This window comes from Giraffa tippelskirchi, chromosome 11, assembly GCF_054371585.1.
Source record: "Giraffa tippelskirchi isolate mGirTip1 chromosome 11, T2T-mGirTip1v1.2.pri, whole genome shotgun sequence".
Taxonomy (NCBI): domain Eukaryota; kingdom Metazoa; phylum Chordata; class Mammalia; order Artiodactyla; family Giraffidae; genus Giraffa; species Giraffa tippelskirchi.
In genome coordinates this window covers 145,733,661-145,760,341 of record NC_137285.1, presented here as the reverse complement: position 1 = coordinate 145,760,341, position 26,681 = coordinate 145,733,661, and the positions used below count along the sequence as shown (strand labels likewise).

The following is a 26,681-nucleotide window of genomic DNA, read 5'->3' as shown; positions in this document are numbered from 1 at the left end:
ATCCTAACCCTACAGTAGCTCTTCATCTGTTAGGAGCTGTCCTCCAGGCAGAGGCAGCAGTTCCCTCTATTGCTTCTTGTTGATTCTGTGCCCAAAGGCTGTTACTATATGAATAACAACTCACTGTATCAGTTGTGTATATCAGGGCTTTCTTCTTGTAGTAGGTAGTATTACATTCCAGTTACGAGAATAAATTTCAGTGAAAAGGATAATTATCAAATCAAGTTATAAAACAGCATTCGAAGGATAAGTCTTTTAAAGCATTTTCATAAATAGAATATTTTATCCACCTCCCCTTCCAATTTAGAAGTTCACATTTTTATTTCCTTCTATTCTTTTGTTATTTTTGCTTGTGTAACTGCAGTATAGGTAAGGTTGAATAAAGTTGAAATACTTTTTAACAAAAAGAACTCCAGTGATGATTTATTGTTTTTATTTCAAGTGTACTATTAGAAATGACATGGAATTTATTGCTGGGTTTTTAAGTTATATTTAAGGAAATAGAGCTTAACAATGAAGACAGTGAAGAATTTTTTGAACTTTAAAAAGAGAACTTTAAGTGGGAAGAAAAAGTTGGTTTTTAGAACAGTACTTAGTTGGGCAATACTAAACAATAGAGAATATATTGTTTTGGGAATCTCTTATATGAGGAAAAATTCACCCCAGGTCGTTGTTAGACTTTGAGAAACTCAGTATCAAGTAGAATTAATTGGTAAAAAGCATCTCCGAACATTAAGTGCAAAAAATTTGCGAACGATTATGGGACAAGAAGTTATCATTGACTTCCTGAAATAATTCTTTGATATCCCCGAAGTTTAGTTCATCATGGCAGATACCACTCTTATAGGAGCATTGTTTTATTTTGGAAAGGTGAAGTTCAGATTAATAAACCGTGATTGCATCAACATTGGACTTCTACTCAATTTGAGGATCCAATAAGATTCATCCTGTGTTCATGTGCCCTTCAGGGATGTATTAAAACACACTTTAAAGCAAGTGAAAAAACACCTTTAAAAGGCAAGCTTTTAAAGTGTAAGGAAGTATTTTTTAACATACAGACTTTAACGTGAGCCTTACAACTGAATTAGGAAGCCTTAAAGTGCGAGGAGGCGAAAACATTTCTTCCCCAAAATATAGTAGATAGTATAATTATAGGAGAAGGCAATGGCACCCCACTCCAGTACTCTTGCCTGGAAAGTCCCATGGACGGAGGAGCCTGGTAGGCTGCAGTCCATGGGGTCGCTAAGAGTCGGACTCGACTGAGCGACTTCACTTTCACTTTCCCTTTCATGCACTGGAGAAGGAAATGGCAATCCACTCTAGTATTCTTGCCTGGAGAATCCCAGGGACGGCGGAGCCTGGTGGGCTGCTGTCTATGGGGTTGCATAGAGTCGGACACGACTGAAGCGACTTAGCAGCAGCAGTGTAATTATTATTCTCACTATGAAAATAATATATTCAATTAATTAATACATTAATTCAGTTAGCAGAACAATTAATTTAGCAAAGCAAAAATTGCTTGTAAGTTTTGCACTCAACTGCTAATATTTTGATGTACTCTATTTAAAATTTTTTTTTATTTCATTTTTTTGCCACATGGCATGTGTAATCCTAGTTCCCCAACCGGGGATCAAACCCATGCCCCTGCAGTGGAAGCACAGATTCTTAACCACTAGACTGTCAGGGAAATTCTAGTATTTTCATTTTTTAAAAAATGAATGTGAGATTGTTCTGAAGGAATCAAGATTTTCCAGTTGAAATTTCAGGAATGACAGCTGTATGTGCATGCACTTGAAAACTGAAATAATTTTGTTTTCTGACACCAAATGCTGGAAAGTTGAAGTTTTCAGGATAATGAACAATAAAAGTGTTTTTGGGTAAGACAATTTTTTCAAATCCTTTTTTGTTATATTTCTCCAAAGCCCACCCTTCAAAAAACATTGTCCTCAGAGATTCCCAATTCAAGCATTTAGAGAATTAACTACCAGCCTGTTAATTCTAGCCATAGTGAAATGTTACCCTGTTTGTGTTGTTAGGCTGAAGTGAATTCCTTGTTGACAAAGAAAATGATAGTTCTGGCTGCTTTCCCTTGTTGTAATGTAGGATCCCTCATGGGTAGGGAGTGACATTTCTGTGACAGCCAAGTAGAAATTCTTAATATACTGACCGTAAACAGGAAAGTAAAATAATGACCATTTTGCCTATTAAGTATCTTCCCAAAGTGAATTATATGCTGAAAATGGTGTAAGGAGAAGATAGGAGTCTTTCTTTAAAAGGGGTCCTCTGAATACTGATTCCTGAGAAGGGAGGTTTTCCCTACTGGAACAAAAGGTCTCTCTTGGTAGCTTTGGCTGTTAGTCCTCATGGTGAAAGGTGAACTGGAAATGTCTTCAGCAGTTGGGTATAAAGATCTTAAGCAGTACTTTTAGTTGATTGGCTTGCTTCGTTCTTGAAAGAGTTGTGTGCATTAAAGACTTCATCAGGTTGCATTGTGTTTGGTGTGTTTCTGGGCAGGCGCCTGCATTCAAGTGTAGGTAGTACTGTTTTCGAAGTCCAGAAAGGGCAGGGTGCTCAGTTGGCTTTATAAAGGCAATTTCTTGGTTGACTGCGATTGAGTGCAGAATTATAATACTCAGGGCCTAATTTATAACAGAAAATGCAGGAGTGCAAACCTGTTAAACCCCTTCTACATGTATAAATAAGGTAAACAATAGCAGATTAGCATGGAATATTGTTTAACGTGAATAGTCTTAAAGACAAATTTCCTTGGCCTGTGCATGTTGTACCTGTTAACACAGGGAAAACTTGTAGAAATCTGTGCTTCATCTTTGACATATAATAAAATAGGGGAGAAGAAGCAGAGCGATGTGAGACAGCAGCTGCTTGGATTGGCAGCCTATTTATAATCCAGGAGGCTCGTAGCTAGATTGCTGTGCTGTGTGCTGTGCTGTCACACATCAGAAAGGAATGATGATCTGCGTGCGTGTGCGCGTGTGTTCCTACTCTCAGACTTTCAGTTTTTCGGGAAAGGGTTCCTTTTCCTGCGTAGAAATGGAACATACCCGCAGAAGCAGATTTCCTGAGTTCTAAACGCTCAGCAGTCTCTCCCTAGGACCTCTGGGCATTTTTCAGTGCTGGGGGAAAGACCTTTGGTGGGCCAGGCGTTTCTAAAGATGTAAGGCCTTCTCGGCATTCTTCATGAGGCTGCCTCTGCTGAGTGACTGAGTCATGTGGGACAGAATGTCGCATTTCAGTACCTTTTGGCTATCTGTGCACGTTAGACAATAACGATTGCCAAGCTGACGTGTCTCAGGTTTTTTAATTACGGATTTAAATGCCCACAGGAGCGCTGCTCATATGTTAATTCCACTGTTTGACTTTAAAGGATTTTTTTTTTTTTGCGTTTTTAAATTCAGATTATAAAAAGCAGTCAGGCATTCAGAATGGAGACAATTTACCACATAAACTTGTTTGAGCGGCACACAGGGTATAGAAGAGGTAGCTAAAGCTTTCCCACATTTTTATTCTGAGAAGGAGGAAAAATCCTCCTCAGTACCTTTCCTTAGGTTTATTTTAAGGATCCAAAAATAAATATATTAATAAAAATAACATCGACACCTGTTCTTGCAAAGGACTGTAAAGCATTGGAATGGGATCTTTGAGTCCATGTCTTGTTAGCTTTCACACACCTTGGTCGTGCTGTCTACGTCATAGGCTGTCTGCAACTACATTTTCCACCAAAGGCAGTTTTCCTCGAGGCATACTTTACTACAAAAACATTTCCTGTGCCACTGAGCTTGGGTGTTTTAGAACATTCTAATGGAATTTTAATTTTAAAGCTCAAAACCTAATTATATAGATTTATCTAACCCCCACAAGACCATTTAAAAGCCTGACAATTTAAGAACCAAATGTAACAGAGTTTTGGATATTCTAGCATTCTGGTTTATCTTTAGCCCAGGTCTCTCACATAATTATGAATAATTAGAAAGCTGGCTTCCTCTGTTGCCCATCAGAGAAACAGAGAAATAGGAGACATTTAAATAACTTACATGGCATGATCTGAGATTTTCTTTTGCTTAAAACATTACTGGGACATTGGCAAAATTTATTTGAATAAGATCTACAGAAAATAGTATTGTATTTTCTGATTTTTTTTCCATAACATTTATTATGAAAAAATTCAACCATACAGTAAAAGTTGAAGGATTTTGTAGTGGATGTCTAACTATGTCCATTACCTATACATAGTTGCTTCATCACCTCTGCTCATGCATCCATCTTATTTACTTATCTTTTCTATCTTGTTTATTTATTAGCAAAATAGGAAAGGCACATAATGCCTGAAGCTTACTCTCAGATGGTTCAGGGGGATAACGTATATGTGTGTGTCTGAGAGAGAAAGAAAGAAAAAAGAATACAGCATGTCAGAGTTAACATTTGGGGAGTCTGAGTGAAAGTTATATGAGAACTCTCTGCCATCTTAAAACTTATTTGTAAGTCAGGAATTATGTCAGAATGAAAAGTTTAAAAGAAAAAATAAATTGAGATTGTAAGAAAAATGTAATTAATCAAATGAGAATGTTCTCAGGGTATCAGAGAACAGGATATCAGGACTCCTTAGATAAAATGATTTTCTGTAGCTGAGAAGTACAAATGATTAGGGTTTTATTATTGTCTTACTAGGAGAATGGCATCTCTACTAACTCTATCTATTATCATGGAAGGTCTAATCTTAAAGCTGAAATAGGAAGGAGGGGGATATCTACTCTATCAGTAAGAATTTGACCTTTATCTAAAAAAACAGGTGAAAAGTTTGCCTGTGTGTTGCTCATGTCTGGGTGACGGGGACAGAAACGTGGGTGAAGAAGCAGCCTAGTGATGTTCAGACACAAGGAAACACCTCCTTTGTAAAATCTTAGGCATAATAAATAAATCTGTGGCATAACTGGGAGATGGAGAAAAGATTTTAAAAATAAAACTTTATACATGTGTCTGAGAGAAAATCCACCTCAGTGCTATCTCTTTCAGAGGAAACTCCTTGTGGGTAGGCAGTGTGTGCTTATTTTCTAAAGTGTCTAGAACACCACTATATTACCGATGAACAGTATCTGACAATGATAAGATTAAGAATCAAAGATGGAACAGCATAGCATAATGCTCATCTTGAACAGCTTCCTGTGAGGAAAGGATTTTTAGTAATAAGAGATGATGGCTTTGTAAACCAGTCTAGAGATAGGGAGTCATGGCAGAGACAATGGAGATTAGAGAATCATCAGAACAGCAGGTTAAATCTTACAGAAATCCTTAAGTCTTATATAAGTAAATCATAGACGAAAAATAGATGAGTATCAGAACTAGATGGTTAACATCAAAGTGAAACTTAGTATTAAGTGAAAAGCAGTGACTTAAATTTTTTTAATGAAAGAAAAATGATACTGCTTATTACCAATGGAAAGCAAAGGAAGGCACTTTTTTGGAAGAAAGGACTACTAACAAGAAAAAGAAGGAAGTTAGAAGAAAGTGAAGAAGATAAAAAAGGGAGGAAAGAAAGGAAAGTTTTGATAGACAAGTCAGTGGGAGAATTGGGAAAATCAGAGAAAATAATAATTTGATGATACGTAGATTTATACCTGGGTCCAGTCTTATCATTGGACCATTGATAATCTAACTGTTACCAATCTAATGGTCCCTTTCATGTATGCTTAGATTTGGGATAATCTTTTCCAGTTATAACTGTCATGCATTTATTAGAATATCAGCATTCAAAACAGTTCAGTTCATTTCAGTCGCTCAGTCATGTCTGACTCTTTGTGACCCCATGAATCGCAGCACACCAGGCCTCTCTGTCCATCACCAACTCCCGGAGTCTACCCAAACCCATGTCCATCGAGTCAGTGATGCCATCCAACCCTCTCATCCTCTGTCGTCCCCTTCTCCTCCTGCCCCCAATCCTACCCAGCATTAGGGTCTTTTCCAATGAGTCAACTCTTCGCATGAGGTGGCCAAAGTATTGGAGTTTCAGCTTCAACATCAGTCCTTCCAATGAATACCCACGATTGATCTCTTTTAGGATGAATTGATTGGATCTCCTTGCAGTCCAAGGGACTCTCAAGAGTCTTCTCCAACACCACAGTTCAAAAGCATCAATTCTGCGGTGCTCAGCTTTCTTCACCATCCAACTCTCACATCCATACATGACCACTGGAAAAACCATAGCCTTGACTAGACGGACTTTTGTTGGCAAAGTAATGTCTCTGCTTTTAAATATGCTATCTTGGTTGGCCATAACCTTCCTTCCAAGGAGTAAGCGTCTTTTAATTTCATGGCTGCAATCACCATCAGCAGTGATTTTGGAGCCCCCAAAAATAGTCTGACACTGTTTCCACTGTTTCCCCATCTATTTCCCATGAAGTGATGGGACCGGATGCCATGATCTTAGTTTTCTGAACGTTGAGCTTTAAGCCAACTTTTTCACTCTCCTCTTTCACTTTCATCAAGAGGCTCTTTAGTTCTTCTTCACTTTCTGCCATAAGGGTGGTGTCATCTGCATATCTGAGGTTATTGATATTTCTCCCAGCAATCTTGATTCCAGCTTGTGTTTCTTCCAGCCCAGCATTTCTCATGATGTACTCTGCATATAAGTTAAACAAGCGGGGTAACAATATATGGCCTTGACATACTCCTTTTCCTATTTGGAACCAGTCTGTTGTTCCATGTCCAGTTCTAACTGTCGCTTCCTGACCTGCATACAGGTTTCTCAAGAGACAGGTCAGATGGTCTGGTATTCCCATCTCTTTCAGAATTTTCCACAGTTTATTGTGATCCACACAGTCAAAGGCTTTGGCATAGTCAATAAAGCAGAAATAGATGTTTTTCTATTCAAGACATATTCAAGACTCTTTTGAATGTGGAAGCAGTTTCGGTTGGTGCAGTTGCCTGGAGATAACGTTAAGACATAGGGAACTAGGAGTCATGTTCATATTTGAGGAATTTCATAACTTCTGGAGGTAAATAGGACCAAAGAGAATGATGGTTTTTTGTTGTTTTTGTTTTTAGATATTAGTTTATTTATTTTGCAGTGCTGGGTCTTAGTTGTGACACGTGGGATCCTGGTCAGGGATTGAACCCAGGTCCCCTGCATTGGGAACCTCTGGACCACCAGGGAAGTCCTGAGGATAGTGTTTTATATTCTAAGTGATCAGATGGTCTGAGACACATGAAGAGCAGGAAAAAAGGGAAAGTGGGAGCCAGCTGTGCCAAGGGCCTGCTTTTAAAGGCACAGCCACAGCACCTGCGCCTAGAAAGGACTCCTACCTCCTGCACAGAGATGGTTGCTCCTCACTGCTGCCGCGTGAAGACCAGTCAAGCAGTGTCAGAGGCAGCTCTCTTGCTCCTTGTGGCAGTTCTGATGAAAACTTGGTTTGCTGCAGGAGAGCAGCAGCCACTTCAGGGAATTCTAGTGTCGTCCCCAAACATGTCACAGGATCATACTCTACAGATGCAGTATGTGTGAATGAAATGCCATGTCTGAGAGTGTCAACAGGCAACAAAAGAAGGCATTGGGAAATGACGCCACTGATGCCACAAAATAGGGACCAGACCCCAGAAGAGGCAGTCAGATTTCCAGTCAGAGTATTTATGAACGGCAAGAATGCCTGCTTGCTAGTAGCAGTAACTAACCAGAATGAATAAAATGGAGTTGGAGAAGACTTGCTCTCACTAGAGTAGCTTTGCTTATCAGGTTTGCCTGAGTTCCCCTCATTCAGGTCAAGCGGTCGCTTCCAAAATGATAGCCCCAAAAAGGAAGTTAAAATGTAGAGATTAGTGATATGTCCTTAAAGGAAAAAGATTTGAGATGCTGTGACATGATGGTTAAGTTTATTAGGAACCCTGAAAGTCAAGCACGCTGGTTTTCCCGCTTTTTCTGGTTATATGATCCTTTGCTACCTAGGAAATGTAACCCATATTTCAGCGTCAGGCTAACATTTACAGAGCAGAGTGCTATTTAACTCTCAAGCTGAAATACAAAAAATAAAAACAAAGGAGCCAGTCAAATCCAAATAGACGATGAGACTCAATTTCATTGCCAAGATTGGAATGTAGTCTGACTGCCTAAGTTAATACAAAAGTAAAATGTTTAGGTCTTGAAAAAGTTAGTTTCGGTGGATAAAGTGTAGTTTATAGCATCAATAAGAGCATGATACTCTGTAATACCAACTCTAGAACTTACTTAGGAGTATGGCAGAATGTCTTTTAAACTCCTCTGATGTTTACTTTCAGCAGAAGTTGTCTAGAATCGGTCATATCAAAGTACTGTGTGGACCTAGTTCATTCCTATTTAGTTTCTTAAAGGCTGTATACATGCATGTATATTTATCAATAAAAGTTAGCTTCTAGGTTAATCTAAATCTCAAGTGAAAACAATTGATTTGATGTTATGCTTAATTTTGATATGACTTTGTTTGAAACTTAGATCCTACAGTCATCAAAAAGTACCTTTCCTGCCAAGTTTAAAAGCTGACAGTCTTTTCTCCCATCTCCTGGAACACATTAAAAAGCAGTTCTTTCTTTGCCTCTTCAGAGAAAGTAAAGCAGAAACCAATAAGTGAGAAATTAGCATCCCCAAAAGTTCGAAAATGGGAGTATGTGAGTTTCAAAGGCTCCAAATTTTTTTTTTTTTAAAAAGCAAAAAACCCAAAGTAGACTAAGCTTCCAGAATGGGAAAGTCTTATTTTATTCTTCCTTTCTTTTTCTTGCCTTATTTTTGACCAAATGAGTTTGTCTTTAAACACAATTTTAGCTCCTTACATGATTTGTGTGTTCGGCTGCTAACAGTGATGATACATTGATTTTGTCATAAAAAGTCTTGCACTGGATTGCATTGCTCTGAGATGTTATTTTAGAGATTGGTGATGTGCATCTGTGAGAGTGTATCATGGTAGCAGTAAGCAGTGCCATTAAGCCAGTTATTGCCATCTGCTCCTACCTGCAGTCATTCTCAGTGCAGCAGCATCATTTTTTCTACAAGCATCAATTGCTGTCTCAGTTTCTGTTTGTTTTTTTTCATTTGGTGTCTGTTTCAGGATTTTTTTCAAATTTGTCAAATTGTCTTTTTCCGAGTCATGTGACATATACTTGTAGTTCTGTGAAATCCCTTCCGTGAGAAATTGAGTCAAATAGGTTAGTGAGATTTTAAAGGCACATAAATTAAATTATACACTGATGGCCATTTCAGCATAGTTGTTTTCTCTGAAGTGACAAGAGATGAAGTCTTCTGACTATTTTCTTTCAATTTTAGGAAGATGTATTTATTTTTCCCATATAGATTGCTCGATTAGAAAAGGTTAAATGGTAATAGTATGCATTCTTCTGAAGATGACAATGAGCTTGAGCCCAGACTTTCAGGATACTCAACTAACAGGTCTTGAGGACATTCTTAGGCGTTATATTTTGATGTCTTTGTAAGGAAGCTTTAACCGTAGGACACAGGTTCAATCCTTGGGTCCAGAAGATCCCCTGGAAATGGCAGCTTGCTTCAGTATTCTTGCCTGAAAAAAGCATTTCATGGACAGAGGAGCCTGGTGGGCTATAGTCCATGGAGTGGAAAAGAGTTGGATTTGACAGCACAGCACAGAATAAGCATAGGACATATTTCTAAAACCCCTACAGCTAGCTAGAGTAATTAATTTAATTAGCCAAAATAGCAAAAAAAATTTTTTGCACTAATTGAGATTAGAAAGTTATAGAGGAAAACTGCAGCAGCATATGATTCAGGCAGCTGATTGCCTTATACTTCTTTATTTGATAGTCTTTTCTGTTGAACTCTGGTTACTTTTAAGGAGAAGACTAGTTTTTCCTACCAGTACACTTTTATAATTAACAGTTTTCAGGGACAAACCCACTTGCATTTTGATCTGTATAATCTTTGTTAATTGCATAGAAATTAGAAATAAAATAGTATAGTAAGGATAATGACTTCTTTCCCAGTTTAGTTTTGGGGTTTTTCAGTAGAGCAAATCTTGACATGTTACTTAAAAACCTGGAGGTTTTCATTGTCAAGCATCTTACGAAACAGCTTCATAGAACACCACCACTGCAGACAGAGTAGATAGAGTATCTGCAGTCCACACGCACAGGGCAATAAGGGGATACGTCCAAGTACTGTGTGCGAGCAGTGGGGTGCAGTCTTGCTAGCTTTCCGTATACTCTGACATCTTCTGCATCTTTCCTCATTCTTAGTGCTAAGAAAAATCTCGTCAGTCACTGTTCTAGAGCTATAGGATAGCAAATGTGTCATTTAAAGATTAACACATGTACAGTTTTTGGATGTAAAAGTCTAGTTAACTTTTTTCTATATAGCTGTATACTTTCTTTGTATACATGTTTACTTAAATTGATTTTTGCTGCTTTTTGTAGACATTTATCTCTAAGATGGCTGTAAGGATCAACTCAGGGAATTTAAGATTGATAATTTTCTCTAATAGCGTACTTCTCAGACTATCTGTGGAAAAGCATCTGTTTTTAAACTTCCAATTCATCAATAAAGTTTTTATGATATACAACAAAATGGATTACTCGAAAAAATGAAATTTCAAAAAACATCATACGGACAAAGCAGAGGCCCAATTGCTTTATTATTAAACAGACATAAAATTACTGTCACATTTCTCTAAACATTTCTAAATGTACATTCTAAAGTTTTATACTTATCTCACTGCTTAATAGTTTACAGATCAGCATGGGCCCATGGACTATACTTTTGGGTAGCACTAATCTCAAAATCACATTTCCCTAGTAGGTGACCACTGTATTCTTCAGAAGGCTTTGTATTTTTAATCCAAGATCCAGTCAAGAATCACACATTGCATTTGGTTGCCATTTTTCTTTGATCTTTAATCTACAACACTTTAATGGCCTTTTGGGGGCAGGTGTGGAAGGGAAAGGGGAGAGGTACATTAGTTGAAATTTTTGAAAAAAAATCAATTTTGGGGAAAATGATAGATGATCACTAAGGGTGACCAGAAGGTGAGGGTAAACATAGCATGATCTTCAGGCACAGCCTGTGGCCTAGTTGCAGTGCTGAATGTCCTGCAATTTTGATTTATCTGATTTGGTTCCTCATGATTAAATCCACATTAAACATTCTTGGTTTAACAATACTTCTTACAGTACTTTGTGCCTTCATCACAGGAGGGCACAGCATGACCATTTGCCCCATTATCAGTGATGTTGAGTTTGATTATTGGTTGAGGTAGTTTCTGTTCTGTTATTTTTTTAAGTGCTAAGGTTCTGCATTCTAGATGATAGAATTGTGCAATTATTCAGTTTAACAAACATCTGTGAAGACTACCAGCTTCCAGGCAATGGACTACCGAATGCTTAGGACCTAGTCTCCTTGTTCTCAGGTCACTGGTAGCATAGCAGAAGAGATGTATAACATATAAATTGAAATATAAAGTAGATTATGGTACATGCCTTTATAGAGTTATAAACAGAGTGTTCTGCAAACATAGAGAAGGAGATATTAATCCCGAGTAGGGAATTACGAAAAGATTTGTGTAAAAAATAGTGTTTGTTTTAGGTCTTCAGGAATGAGAGGTGTATAGACAGATAAGAGAGGTGTTGGATGGAAAGGAAGAACTGATTTCAGCAAAGGTGCAGAGGCAGGAAGAAGCATTTCAAGCATTTCAATTATCAAGCAGATAATTCAGAGTGGCTGAAGGAATGAATATAGTGGGAGATGAAGTACAATTGTTAACAGCCTTTAATGCCTCACCTAGGAGTTTAGGCTTTATTCCATAGTTACTAGGTAGAAGACACGGGAAATTTTAAGCAGAGAAATGACATGGTGAGATCCCTTTTTGAGAAAGTATTCTATCAGCAAAGGGAGCTATCTGCTCTAGATGGGAGAGGTACCAGTTAGGAAGATGTGATAAATTGTCCTAGTAAGAGGCCTGACTCACGGCAGTGGCGTAGAAGTACAAGACAGTGCAAGGACTAATTAGGCATAAGAGTGAAGGAGTGGTTAGGGTTCCCAGCTTGAGCTGTTAGGGTGTTATTAAGATAGGAAACTGCAAGAGAGGAAGACAGAGATGCACTTAGCCAACTTTTCAGTGTTGGTGAAGTGGTAAGGTAGAAATGTCTATCGTATAATTAGATATGTGGGTGTGGGGATTCAGGAGAGGCCAGGACTATTAGGTAGGTACCTTATACTGTTACCTCACTTAATATTCACAGTAGCCTTGTAAGGTATAATAGATACTGCTATCCCCATTTAAGAGGTAAGTAAACAGATTGAAGTTAATTAACTTGCCTGAGGCCATACAGTAAGCTAGTCATAAGGACCAAAATTCTATCCAGGTTCTTTGGTCTTCCATTGTCTGACAAAGGAGATAACTGCAGCATTGATTTTGAATGAAGATAACCAAGGAAATGAGTGTAGAGAGGGAGAGAAAGAGGGCCTAGGATAGGAACTTCAAAAAGCATATGATTGTAAAAAGATCTAAGCCTAAAGGAACTTTCAGGGCTGTGGGAAAGAGAAATTAACTCAATAGTGACAAGTAATAGTGACAGGTGAGCAGAGGATCCCAGGAGAGCATGGTCCACAGTGCACTTGTACAAGGAAGACAACGATTTGAATAGCTTTTGAGGGAAACTGATAGATGATCACTAAGGGTGACCAGAGGGTGAGGATAAAGATGGCATGAACTTCAGTCAGAGCTCGTGGCCTGGTTTAAGGATTCTTTCCAGGGGTAATAAGCAGGTCAGGTATAAGGATTGTTAAGTTTAAAAAAAAAAAAAAAAGGCAGTGCAACAGAGAGTGTAGTGGAAGTAGTTTAGTGTGGATCCCAGGGTGCATGGGAACTACTGAAGCCATGACTGATTGGTTGTCTGCAAGTGTAGACAGAGTGAAGGACCTACAGTGTTTAGCTTGCTTCTAATTTTTATGCACAAAGTTTTAAAATTAATGTTATACTAAAGAAGCTTTCAGTCTTTCTTTTTTGTTTTGGTATGTGGCATATATGGTTTTTAAATGAAAAGAAGTCAAAAATTCAGAGTAATTCCTTTATTTTGAAAGTCAATCAGTGAATAAAAACTGCTCTAAGACTCTGCTATGCCAGACTCACGGGCATCCACATTTTTTGCTTTGGGAAAACTTTGTTAGCTGAAGACATTGCCTGAAATAACATCTCTATTCTGTAGAAGTCAGAAAAGAAAAAGGATCTCAGCCAAAGCTTTCATGACTTTAGATATGAAAAGCAATGCTTAGTACCAAGTGGGAGATGTCTTGAAATCCTAGCCTTCGTGAGCCAGAAAGTGTCTTAAGAATTGGGGTCTTATTTCAGTAGGTGATTCATTGACTTAACTTAAACACCCTACTACCGGTCAGCTAAGAAGTTAAGTTACCAGTTGAAATAATTTATTCTTGCCTTCAAGGAGTTCACAGTCTAGTGGGAAGGTCAAAGACCCCAGTAACTCCATGAAGAAATTTAGTAAAAACGCTCAAATATTTGTTGAATGAATGAAAAAACCCATATTTTAATTGATATCCTCAGGCCACATAGTTTTAAAACTAAGTGACTGATTATATCAATATAATCCAATACAGCTACCAAATGCTTTTCTAATAAAATCAGTATTTCAAAATAACAACAGCAACGAAGGATGTAGTGATAAGGGGATGAGAAATGTGATTTAGTGGGCGCCCATTTTCTTTGGGCCTCTGCTTGTCACACATTTCATTGTCACCTCTCAGGGAAGGCGAAGAGAGAGGACAGCAGCCTTGGGGGCAGAGAGAGTGTGTTCGTTTTTTTATAGAAGAGACCAGAGTGTGCTTGTTGATAGTTGGAGAAAGGAGCCAGTGAAGAGGGAGATACTGTTCACTGTCTGGTTAAGTCTATTGCTCCAGTGTACCTAGCAACCCAGTCTTAAGAATCAACCAGTCAACTGTATTACCCCCGTCCTCTGGGTTGGGAGTGGGGGTTGTTAGGGGAGGGGAACCATAAACTTCCAAAATAAAGGTGAACCAGAGGTCAGTTCAGTTCAGGCGCTCAGTCATGTCCAACTGTTTGTGACCCCATGGATTGCAGCACGCCGGGCTTCCCTGTCCATCACCAACTCCCGGAGCTTACTCAAACTCATATCCATCGAGTTGCTGATGCCATTCAACCATCTCATCCTCTGTTGTCCCGTTCTCCTCCTCCTTCAATCTTTCCCAGCATGAGAGTATTTTGCAATGAGTCTGTTCGTTGCATCAGGTGGCCAGCGTATTGGAGTTTCAGCTTCATCATCAGCCCTTCCAATGAATATTCAGGACTGATTTCCTTTAGGATGGATTGGTTTGATCTCCTTGCTGTCCAAGGGACTCTCAAGAGTCTTCTCCAACACCACAGTTCAAAAGCAACAATTTTACGGTGCTCAGCTTTCTTTATGGTCCAACTCTAACATCCGTACATGACTACTGGAAAAACCACAGCTTTGACTAGATGGATATTTGTTGGCAAAGTAATGTCTGCTTTTTAATATGCTGTCTAGGTTGGTCATAGCTTTTCTTCCAAGGAGCAAGCATCTTTTAATTTCATGGCTGCAGTCACCATCTGCAGTGATTTTCAAGCCCCCCAAAATAAAATCTGTCACTGTTTCCATTGTTTCCCCATCATTTGCCATGAAATGATGGGACCGGATGCCATGATCTTAGTTTTCTGAATGTTGAGTTTTAAGCCAACCTTTTCACTCTCCTCTTTCACTTTTATCAAGAGGCTCTTTAGTTCTTCGCTTTCTGCCGTGGGTGGTGTTATCTGCATATCTGAGGTTATTGATATTTCTCCTGGCAGTCTTGATTGCAGCTTGTGCTTCATCCAGCCCGGCATTACTCATGATGTACTCAGGATATAAGTTAAATAAGCAGGGTGACAATATACACCCTTGACACACTCCTTTTCTGATTTGGATCCAGACTGTTGCTCCATGTCCAGTTCTAATTGTTGCTTCTTGTCCTGCATATAGATTTCTCAAGAGGCAGATCAGGTGGTCTGGCATTCCCATTTCTTTAAGAATTTTCCACAGTTTGTTGCGATTCACACAGTCAGAGGCTTTGGCATAGTCAATAAAGCAGAAGTAGATGTTCTTCTGGAACTCGCTTGCTTTTTCTATGATCCAGCAGATGTTGACAATTTGATCTTTGGTTCCTCTCTGCCTTTTCTAAATCCAGCTTGAACATCTGCAAATTCACGGTTCACGTACTGTTGAAGCCTGGCTTGGAGAATTTTGAGCATTATTTTGCTAGCCTGTGCAATGAGTGCAATTGTGCACTAGTTTGAGCATTCTTTGGCATTGCCTTTCTTTGGGATTGGAATGAAGACTGACCTTTTCCAGTTCTGTGGCCACTGCTGAGTTTTCCAAACTTGCTGGCGTATTGAGTGCAGCACTTTCACAACATCATCTTTCAGGATTTGAATTAGCTCAACTGGAATTGCATCACCTCCACTAGCTTTGTTCGTACTGATGCTTCCTAAGGCCCACTTAACCTCACATTCCAGGATGTCTGGCTCTAGGTGAGAGATCACACCATCATGGTTATCTGGGTCATGAAGATCTTTTTTGTATAGTTCTTCTGTGTATTCTTGCCACCTCTTCTTAATATCTTCTGCTTCTGTTAGGTCCATACCATTTCTCTCCCATCTTTGAATGAAATGTTCCCCTGGTATCTGTAACTTTCTTGAAATCTCTAGTCTTTCCCATTCTATTGTTATTCTCTATTTCTTTGCATCAATCACTGAGGAAGGTTTTCTTATCTCTCCTTGCTGTTCTTTGGAACTCTGTGTTCAGATGGGTATATCTTTCCTTTTCTCCTTTGCCTTTAGCTTCTCTTCTTTTTTCAGCTATTTGTAAGGCCTCCTCAGACAACCATTTTGGCCTTTTTGCATTTCTTTTTCTTGGGGATGGTCTTGATCACTGCCTCCTGTACAATGTCACAAACCTGTGTCCAGTAGTTCTTCAGGCACTCTGTTGATTAGATCTAATCCCTTGAATCTGTTTCTGACTTCCACTGTATAATTGTAAGGGATTTGATTTAGGTCATACCTGAATGGTCTAGTGGTTTTCCTGACTTTTCAATTTAAGTCTGAATTTGGCAATAAGGAGTTCATGATCTGAGCCACAGTCAGCTCCCGGTCTTGTTTTTGCTGACTGTATAGAGCTTCTCCATCTTTGACTGCAGAGAATATAACCAATCTGATTGCAGTATTGACCATCTGGTTACATCCATGTGTAGAGTCTTCTCTTGTATTGTTGAAAGAGGGTGTTTGCTATGACCAGTGCGTTCTCTTGGCAAAACTCTGTTAGTCTTTACCCTGCTTCATTCTCTACTCCCAGGCCAAATTTGCCTGTTATTCCAGGTGATTCTTGACATCCTGCTTTTGCATTCCAGTCCCTTATGATGAAAAGGACATCTTTTTTGGGTGTCAGTTCTAGAAGCTTTTGTAGGTCTTCATAGAACCATTCAACTTCAGCTTCTTCAGCATTACTGGTCGGGGCATAGACTTGCATTACTGTGACATTGAATGGTTTGCCTTGGAAACGAACAGAGTTCATTCTGTCGTTTTTGAGGTTGCACCCAAGTACTACATTTCAGACTCTTTTGTTGACTGTGATGGCTACTCCGTTTCTTCTAAGGGATTCTTGCCCACAGTAGTAGATATAATGGTCATCTGAGTTAAATTCGCCCATTCCAGTCCATTTTAGTTCACTGATTCCTAAAATGTTAATGTTCATGCTTGCCATCTCCTGTTTGACTACTTGCAGTTTACCTTGATTCATGAATCTAACATTCCATATTCCTATGCAATATTGTTTACAGCATTGGACTTTACTTCCATCACTAGTCACATCCACAGCTGGGTGTTGTTTTTTCTTTGGCTCCGTCTCTTCATTCCTCCTGGAGCTATTTCTCCACTCTTCTCCAGTAGCATATTGGGCACCTACTGACCTGAGGAGTTCATCTTTCAGTGTCCTATCTTTTTGCCTTTTCATACTGTTCATAGGGTTCTAAAGGCAAGAATACTGAAGTGGTTTGCCATTCCCTTCTCCAGTGGACCACATTTTGTCATACCTCTCCACCATGACCCATCTGTCTTGGGTGGCCCCACACGGCATGGCTTATAGTTTCATTGAGTTAGACAAGGCTGTGGTCCACGTGGTCAGTTTGATTAGTTTTCTGTGATCGTGGTTTTCATTCTGTCTGTCCTCTGAGACAGATAAGTATTTTGACCTCTTGTTCTCTAACTTCTCTGGGCCAGGGCTTTGCACAGTGGCTTAGGAAACCTGCTGTTTCTTCCAGAGTCAAGACTGTTTTTATTTTTGCTTTATGATTGTTGTTGACTTGCAGCATTATGAATTACCAAAAGATGAGGCCCAAAAAAACCATACTCCAAATTTAATTTAATTTTGAGTTGATTCACACCGGTTTTCCCAACAACTTTGTAAAGCAGAAAGGTATTTAGGCATTAGAATCAGAAAGCAAAGATTTGGATTATGGTTCTGTCATGTAATTGTGTAATTTTATAGATGGATCACTAAATCTGCTTGAGCTTTGCTTTACTCTTCTTTAAAATAAGTATCTTCACAGGATTGTTGTGAGGTATAAATAACAATATATTTAAAAGAAAAGCCTTTGTAAACCATAATATCAGTTACAGAATGCTGACATTTTTAAAATAGTTGTGTATCTTAGACTTGTACTATACCTGGTCTCAGGTGACTTAATCATTGAACTATTAAATCTCCATCATTAATTTTCCTTACAAATGCTCAAGAGACTGCTTCGTGAGTATAAATCAGGAGAGAGCTTTAGTTTTTATCTTTAGAAGATTATCCTTATTCCTGACTCTCAAACTAGGCATGTTTTTTACCATTTTAAAGTCATTTATTGTTAAGTGACTAAATTAATTTTCCTCAGACATCCCTAAATTTTTTGGTTCTGGACTAGCAGCAGGAATAATTTTTTGTCAAAAGGTTAACAAATTAGTATATTTATTTAGTGAAAACACTGAAGTTTGGAATGATTCATTGTAAGGTTGAACTCCCTTCCCCAGAATATAAAGTGACTGATAGTCCATCTCTACTTTCAAGGTAACACTGAGCATGTAATTGTACAGCCTAGACAAATACAAGGATATGGAAAGGTTACACTAAATGAAATGCCCTTATCCTTAGGGATCATACATTCTGAGTCAAAAGACAAAATCATGTAAAACATTGAGGAAGCTGAATCCATACTGTATGATGGAGAAGAGCATGGACTCTGGAACCAGACTGCCTGAGTTAGAATCTTTCTCTGGCTTTGCCACTTACTACCTTTGGAAACGTGTTTCCCCATCTGTAAAATGGGATACTAATAAACCTATCTCATAGGATTGCTTTGAAGATTAAATAATATAATACATGGACTTATCTGATGGCTCAGATGGTAAAGCGTCTGCCTACAATGTGGGAGACCCAGGTTCGATCCCTGGGTGGGGAAGATCCCCTGGAGAAGGAAATGGCAACCCACTCCAGTATTCTTGCCTGGAAAACCCCGTGAACGGAGGAGCCTGGTAGGCTATAGTCCATGGGGTCGCAAAGAGTCGGACACGACTGAGTGATTTCACCTTTCACCTTAAGGTGCTTAGAAATGCCTGCCATATTGTAAGGACTTATGTGTTTTCAGCTGCTGTTATTATTATATGTTTAGATGTTACATTATGTATGATTCAGACACTTGGTGTAATAGTGTTTCACGGATCATTCTAGGCAGGTAGAGTCAAAGAAAGTTTAATAGAGGAGATGGTACTTACCAGAACCTTCAAGGGTAGATGGACAAAGGCAGAGGAGAGAAAGAAAGGTAAATTGGGTCCAGGGAATGTCATCAACAGAAGCTTTAAAATGGGACTGAATTTGTTAAGTTCACTTAGCAGGGAAGAGACTAGTCTTATCAAAGGATCTGGATGAGATGGAGGGTGAATTTTGCTCAGATAAGTGGTGGGATGAGAGTGGATAGGGTAGATAAGATTATTCGGTTGAAAAGAGCATTTTGCAGTTTACATTCACATTTAGCTTGTCCAGCAGCATCAGGTATTCATATTCCAAACCCAGCCCTGTTCCTCCCTACCTTGCTATTTCTCTTTGCTTGATGTACAGGTAGATTTAAAGTCAACTCAGCCAGTCAGATAGGCCCTTTTCCCATCGTCTACCTTTGACCCATGGAGTGGTCTTCAGACCATTGGCACTTCTCTAGTGAAGCAAATGGGGTCAAGATGAGCTATATGTCACCCAATTCCTGACTCTTTTGGGAAAAGAGAGGAGTTTGATTAAACTTAGCTGTTCTTTTCAGAACTGAGGCCGTGTATGGTTCGTGGTGCCCCGGATATGCTTTATAGTATGGAACTCTGCTCTGTACTTTAATAAGAACACACACACAGGAAAATCTTGATAGCCTTAAAGATTGTACAAAACTTGCTAAATTAAATTGAATTATCATCTGGACATTATTATATATTAATCTAATGTTTGACATGGCAGAGTGAGGAATGAGTGTTGTAAACAGATACACAGTTTAGGGGAAGATGGTGAAATGTTAAGATAACATTCCCACTTAGAAAATGGAATAGTTTACAGATTACTGACATGAACTTCACTCTGTGTAATTTCCTACCTACTGGTGAGCAGAAAAGCAACGAACACATTTTACTTGAAGTTCTTTTCTCTTCTTACCTGGAATATGGTAATCCCAAGAAGAGCAAAGAGAAGTAGAAGCAGATATGCTGTTAGGAATGTAAATAACTTGAATAATGCTGATTGTTGCGATAGATCCTGTACCTTAGGGGGAAGTCTTGCATTATCCTAAGACTTTCAAATGATAAATCATATTTTTGGAAGTGAAAGTACAGATATTTTTTTTGTTAGGTAATATGAAGGATGCACATCTTTTTCTCAGTGATTTTTGGTTTAAATTATGTCACTGAATCAAAATCATGATGGATTTAATATTCACGCTAGTGTGTGTGTGCATGCATGCTCAGCTGCTTCGGTTGTGTTTGACTCTTTGAAACCCTGTGGACTGCAGCCCACCAGGCTTCTCAGTCCATAGGCTTTTCCAGGCAAGAATACTGGAGTGGGTTGCCATTTCCTCCTCCAGGGGATCTTCCCAACCCAGGGATGGATCCTGTGTCTCCTGCATTGCAGGCAGATTCTTTATTGCTTGAGCCACTGGGGAAGCCCATTCGCACTAATAGTTTATTTCAGTGTGAAGAAAATTAACAGTAAAACTATGATAAAAGGCAATTGTAAGCACCTTCTGTAAAGTACCACTGATGTTTGGAATCAGCCAAGCCTGGGCACCTTCAAAGACCAGGACTCTTTTTCCTCTTTTCAGTTCAGTTCAGTTCAGTCGCTCAGTCGTGTCCGACTCTCTGCGACCCTATGAATTGCAGCACGCCAGGCCTCTCTGTCCATCACCAACTCCCGGAGTCTACCCAAACCCATGTTCATCGAGTCGGTGATGCCATCCAACCATCTCATCCTCTGTCGTCCCCTTCTCCTCCTGCCCCCAATCCTACCCAGCATTAGGGTCTTTTCCAATGAGTCAACCCTTCGCATGAGGTGGCCAAAGTATTGGAGCTTCAGCTTCAACATCAGACCTTCCAATGAACACCCAGGATTGATCTCTTTTAGGATGGATTGATTGGATCTCCTTGCAGTGCAAGGGACTCTCAAGAGTCTTCTCCAACACCACAGTTCAAAAGCATCAATTCTGCGGCGCTCAGCTTTCTTCACCGTCCAACTCTCACATCCATACATGGCCACTGGAAAAACCATAGCCTTGACTAGACGGACTTTTGTTGGCAAAGTAATGTCTCTGCTTTTAAACATGCTATCTAGGTTGGCCACAACCTTCCTTCCAAGGAGTAAGCGTCTTTTAATTTCATGGCTGTGGTCACCATCAGCAGTGATTCTGGAGCCCAAAAAAGTAAAGTCTGACACTGTTTCCACTGTTTCCCCATCTATTTCCCATGAAGTGATGGGACCAGATGCCATGATCTTAGTTTTCTGAACGTTGAGCTTTAAGCCAACTTTTTCACTCTCTTCCTTCACCTTCATCAAGAGGCTCTTTAGTTCTTCTTCACTTTCTGCCATAAGGGTGGTGTCATCCGCATATCTGAGGTTATTGATATTTCTCCCGGTAATCTTGATTCCAGCTTGTGTTTCTTCCAGCCCAGCGTTTCTCATGATGTACTCCGCATATAAGTTAAATAAGCAGGGTGACAATATACAGCCTTGACGTACTCCTTTTCCTATTTGGAACCAGTCTGTTGTTCCATGTCCAGTTCTAACTGTTGCTTCCTGACCTGCATACAGGTTTCTCAAGAGACAGGTCAGATGGTCTGGTATTCCCATCTCTTTCAGCATTTTCCACAGTTTATTGTGATCCACACAGTCAAAGGCTTTGGCATAGTCAATAAAGCAGAAATAGATGTTTTTCTGGAACTCTCTTGCTTTTTCGATGATCCAGCGGATATTGGCAATTTGATCTCTGGTTCCTCTGCCTTTTCTAAAACCAGCTTGAACATCTGGAAGTTCACGGTTCACGTATTGCTGAAGCCTGGCTTGGAGAATTTTGAGCATTACTTTACTAGCATGTGAGATGAGTGCAATTGTGCGGTAGGTTGAGCATTCTTTGGCATTGCCTTTCTTTGGGATTGGAACGAAAACTGACCTTTTCCAGTCCTGTGGCCACTGCTTAGTTTTCCATATTTGCTGGCATATCGAGTGCAGCACTTTCACAGCATCACCTTTGAGGATTTGAAATACCTCAACTGGAATTCCATCACCTCCACTAGCTTTGTTCGTAGTGATGCTTTCTAAGGCCCACTTGACTTCACTTTCCAGGATGTCTGACTCTAGGTGAGTGATCACACCATCGTGATTATCTGGGTCGTGAAGATCTTTTTTGTACGGTTCTTCTGTGTATTCTTGCCACCTCTTCTTAATATCTTCTGCTTCTGTTAGGTCCATACCATTTCTGTCCTTTATCGAGCCTATCTTTGCATGAAATGTTCCTTTGGTATCTCTAATTTTCTCGAAGAGGTCTCTAGTCTTTCCCAATCTGTTGTTTTCCTCTTATTTGTTTGCACTGATCGCTGAGGAAGGCTTTCTTATCTCTCCTTGCTATTCTTTGGAACTCTGCATTCAGATGAGAATATCTTTCCTTTTCTCCTTTGCTTTTCGCTTCTCTTCTCTTCCCAGCTATCTGTAAGGCCTCCTCAGACAGCCATTTTGCTTTTTTGCATTTCTTTTCCATGGGGATTTTCTTGATCCCTGTCTCCTGTACAATGTCACGAACCTCTGTCCATAGTTCATCAGGCACTCTGTCTATCAGGTCTAGTCCCTTAAATCTATTTGTCACTTCCACTGTATACTCATAAGGGATTTGATCTAGGTCATACCTGAATAGTCTAGTGGTTTTCCCTACTTTCTTCAATTTAAGTCTGAATTTGGCAATAAGGAGTTCATGATCTGAGCCACAGTCTGCTCCCGGTCTTGTTTTTGCTGACTGTATAGAGCTTCTCCATCTTTGGCTGCGAAGAATATAATCAATCTGATTTCGGTGTTGACCATCTGGTGATGTCCACGTGTAGAATCTTCTCTTGTGTTGTTGGAATAGGGTGTTTGCTATTACCAGTGCGTTCTCGTGGCAAAACTCTATTAGCCTTTGCCCTGCTTCATTCTGTACCCCAAGGCCAAACTTGCCTGTTACGCCAGGTGTTTCTTGACTTCCTACTTTTGCATTCCAGTCCCCTATAATGAAAAGGACATCTTTTTTGGGTGTTAGTTCTAGAAGGTCTAGTACTAGTAGGTATGCAGTGAGGTAATGTCGATAGATGGGACATTCACAACATGGTTAGAGGGAAGAAGGATCACTTTTTGATTAGTCACTTAGGGTGTAAGTGTTTTCGTAACAGGGAATTGGCTATAGAACTACATTGTGAGATAGTTAAAACTGTGGCATGCTAGTGTATGCTAGGCACTTAATAATAATAGTTGTTGTTGTTGTTATTTAAACATTTTTATGACCAAATGTTGTTTTGATTTTGACTTCACTTTTTTCTGATCTTTGAAAATACATACTGTTAGTACATGTTGATTTGTATTTTGTGCCTTTGAAGGAAAGAATAGAAAATTATTCCCTTCTAAATAAGGGTTGCTGGTCTTAAAATATTTTTGTGCTATTATTATTGTAGGCAACTTTGCCATATTCTTATGATAGACATTCAGAGTAGTTCACTTATTAGTACAACTGTGTGTGTGTATTTTTTTTTTGTTTTTTGACTGCCTTGGATCTTAGTTGCAGCATGTGGGATTTAGTTCCCTGATCAAGTATCAAACCCTGGCCCTCTGCATTGGGAGCATGGAGTCTTAGCCACTGGACCACCAGGGAAGTTCTGCAAATGTGTATTTTAAAACAAGATATTTGACCAGTTGAATAGATTGTAGTAACTTGGAGCAAACCAGATTCAGCTGAAATCTCACTGATCCCACTAGATGGCGTCAACTCATTAAGTGATAGCTTTATCCTCTAACTTAGACAGCCTCCTATGTAGTTGAACTGATTTGAGTATCCTTAGAAGCTGAGTGTAGCGGTATATTCTTGAACTCCTTGCTATTTATATAGTGATTTGTGGAAATTATTTGGAAACACTAGGGAAATCAGAAGGCTAAGGGCAGATTTATTCAAACTAAAAAACTATAATAAAATACAGTATTTTGTTAGATTCTAGTTAATTTTGTGACTTAGCCTTTGCCCTAATTGTATATCCAGCTAAAAGATTCAGAACTTACTGTTTCCTCATATTTTTTGCCCTTACTGTAATTCTTGTTTGGGCTTCTGGAAATGCTGGAAAACAGTTGAAAAATGTGTAAGAGATACTTCTTAAAGCATATAGCTTATGACGGATTTAATTTTAAATCATTTGGTTCTTATTTGTAAGGATGAGATCAACAGGGGTCCGTTGTGGGTTATTATGGTTCTTTAGTCATAAATGTAAAATAAAAAAAAAATCACAATTCTTTAATTCTCTCTTGTGTGTATGTGAAGTACTTACTATCTACAATGACCATTTTATATTACAGATTCGTCCATCTCAGGGTTTAAAATTGTGCTTTTCCACAGTCGTTTGTAGGCTCTAAATAATTAACTAAGCTATTTTCCATATACATTTTATTTTCTGTTCTTAAGAGTTCTGACATTAAATTTTTTAAAGAAATGATGAATATGTTTCAGTGGGGGAATAAAGTCCTTCCACATTTCATTAGAAGTGATTTTTTTCATGATCATATTCATGCAGCTAGAATAAAATTGTTTCAGAATTGATGGGATGATCCATCTTGAGCCATAGAGGCTTAATTGTGCTACAAATATTATTCTTTTATTCATTGCTCATGGGGAGTAAGTGGTTGGTGGTGATGGGTTCCATAATGTTTATTTAACTGTTCCAATGTAAGGTAGTTCAAATTTCTTAGTAGGAAGATTGCCGATAGTTTTATTCACTGGTTACAATTTTTAAAAGTGTAGAAAAATCAAAGACTTTTGCCAGTAGAGTCAAAATAATGTGGTTTTTCAAAATTTTATTGAAATATAGTTGACTTAGAGTGTTATTTTAATGTCTTCTATGCAGGAAAGTGATTCGGTTATACAGATACATATTCTGTTTCATGTCCTTTTCCATTATGGTTTATCAGGGATAGTGCGCATAGTTCCCTGTGCTGTACAGTAGGATCTCATTGTTTATCCGTCCTGCATATAATAGTTTGCATCTGCTAATCCCAAACTCCCAGTTCTTCCCTTCTCCTCCCTCCTTCCCTGTTCTCCGTATCTGCATTTATTTCTGTTCATAGATACGTTCATTCATGTCATATTTTAGATCCCACATATAAGTGATATCATATGATATTTGTCTTTCTCTTTCTGACTTAATTTGCTTAGTATGATAATCCTTAGGCCCATTTATGTTGCCACAAATGGCATTACTTCTTTCTTTTTTATGGCTGAGTAGTAGTCCATTGTCTATATATACTACATCTTTAAAAATTTTTTTATGTTATATTGGAGTATACAGTATTGCATTAGTTTCAGGTGTATAGCAAATTGATCTAGTTATGTTTTTGTTGTTCAGTTGCTAAGTCATGTCCAACTCTTTGCAGCGCCATGGACTGCAGCATACCAGGCTTCCTGGATTTTGCGCAAGTTCATGTCCGTTGAGTTGGTGATGCCATATAATCATCTCATCCTCTGCTGTCCTCCTCTCCTTTTGCCTTCAATCTTTCCCAGCATCAGTGTCTTTTCCAGTGAGTTGGCTGTTGCATCAGATGGCCAAAGTTATTGGAGCTTCAGCTTCAGCATCAGGCCTTCCAATGAATATTCAGGGTTGATTTCCTTTAGGATTGACTGGCTTGATCTCCTTGCAGTCCAAGGGACTCTCAAGAGTCTTCTCCAGCATTACAGTTTGAAAGCATTGATTCTTCGGTGCTCAGCCTTCTTTATGGTCCAACTCTCACATCCATACATGACTACTGGAAAAACCACAGCTTTGTTAATTAGGTTCTTTTCACATATAGGTTATTATAGAGTATTGAGTAGAGTTCCTGTACTATATGGTGGGTCCTTGTTGATTATCTGTTTTATATGTAGTAGTGTGTATATGTTAATCGCAACTTCCTAATTTATCCCCCCCACACCTTTCCCCTTTGGTAACTATAAGTTGCATTCTAAGTCTGTGAGTCTGTTTCTGTTTTGTAAATAAGTTCATTTTTAAATTCTACATATAAGTGATATCATATGATATTTGCCTTTCTCTGACTTACTTCACTTAGTATGATAATCTCTAGGTCCGTTCATGTTGCTGCACGTGGCATTATTTCATTCTTTTGAGTAATACTCTGTTGTATATATGTACCACATCTTCTTTATTCATTCATCTTTTGATGGACATTTAGGTTGCTTCCATGAATTGGCTGTTGTAAATAGTGCTGCAGTGAACATGAGTACAGGTATCTTTTCAAAGTATGGTTTTCTCTGGATATGTGCCCAGGAGTGGAGTTGCTAGATCATATGGTAGCTCTATTTTTAGTTTTTTAAGGAACTTCCATACTTTTATCCATTATGATTGCACCAGTTTACATCCCCACCAAGAGCATAGGAGGGTTCCCTTTTTTCCACACCCTCCCCCCCTCCCCAGATGTATTGTTTGTAGACTTTTTGATAATGGCCATTCTGGTTGGTGTGAGATGATACCTCAGTGTAGTTTTGATCTGCATTTCTGTAATAATTAGTGAGGTTGTGCATCCTTTCATGTGTTTTTGGCCATCTGTATGTCTTCTTTGGAGAAATGCCTGTTTAGATCTTTTGCCCATTGTTTTGATTGGGTTGTTTGTTTTTTGATGTTGAGCTGTGTGAGCTGTTCATATATTTTGGAGATCAATCTCTTGTCAGTTGCATCATTTACAAATATTTTCTCTCATTTTGTGAGTTCTTTTTGTTTTGTTTATAGTTTCATTTGCTGTGCAAAAGCTTTTAAGTTTGATTAGGTCTCATGTGTGTGTGTTTTCTTTTTTCTCGTTAACTCTAGAAGGTGGATCCAAGAAGA

The 26,681-nt window shown here is 38.9% G+C and overlaps 1 protein-coding gene across 50 annotated transcripts in view; it reads left to right on the top strand.

The window, feature by feature from the left end:
- Positions 1 to 26,681, top strand: part of PHF21A (PHD finger protein 21A) — a 188,934-nt gene that overhangs the window by 89,844 nt on the left and 72,409 nt on the right. The gene's annotated exons all lie outside the window — the stretch shown is intronic.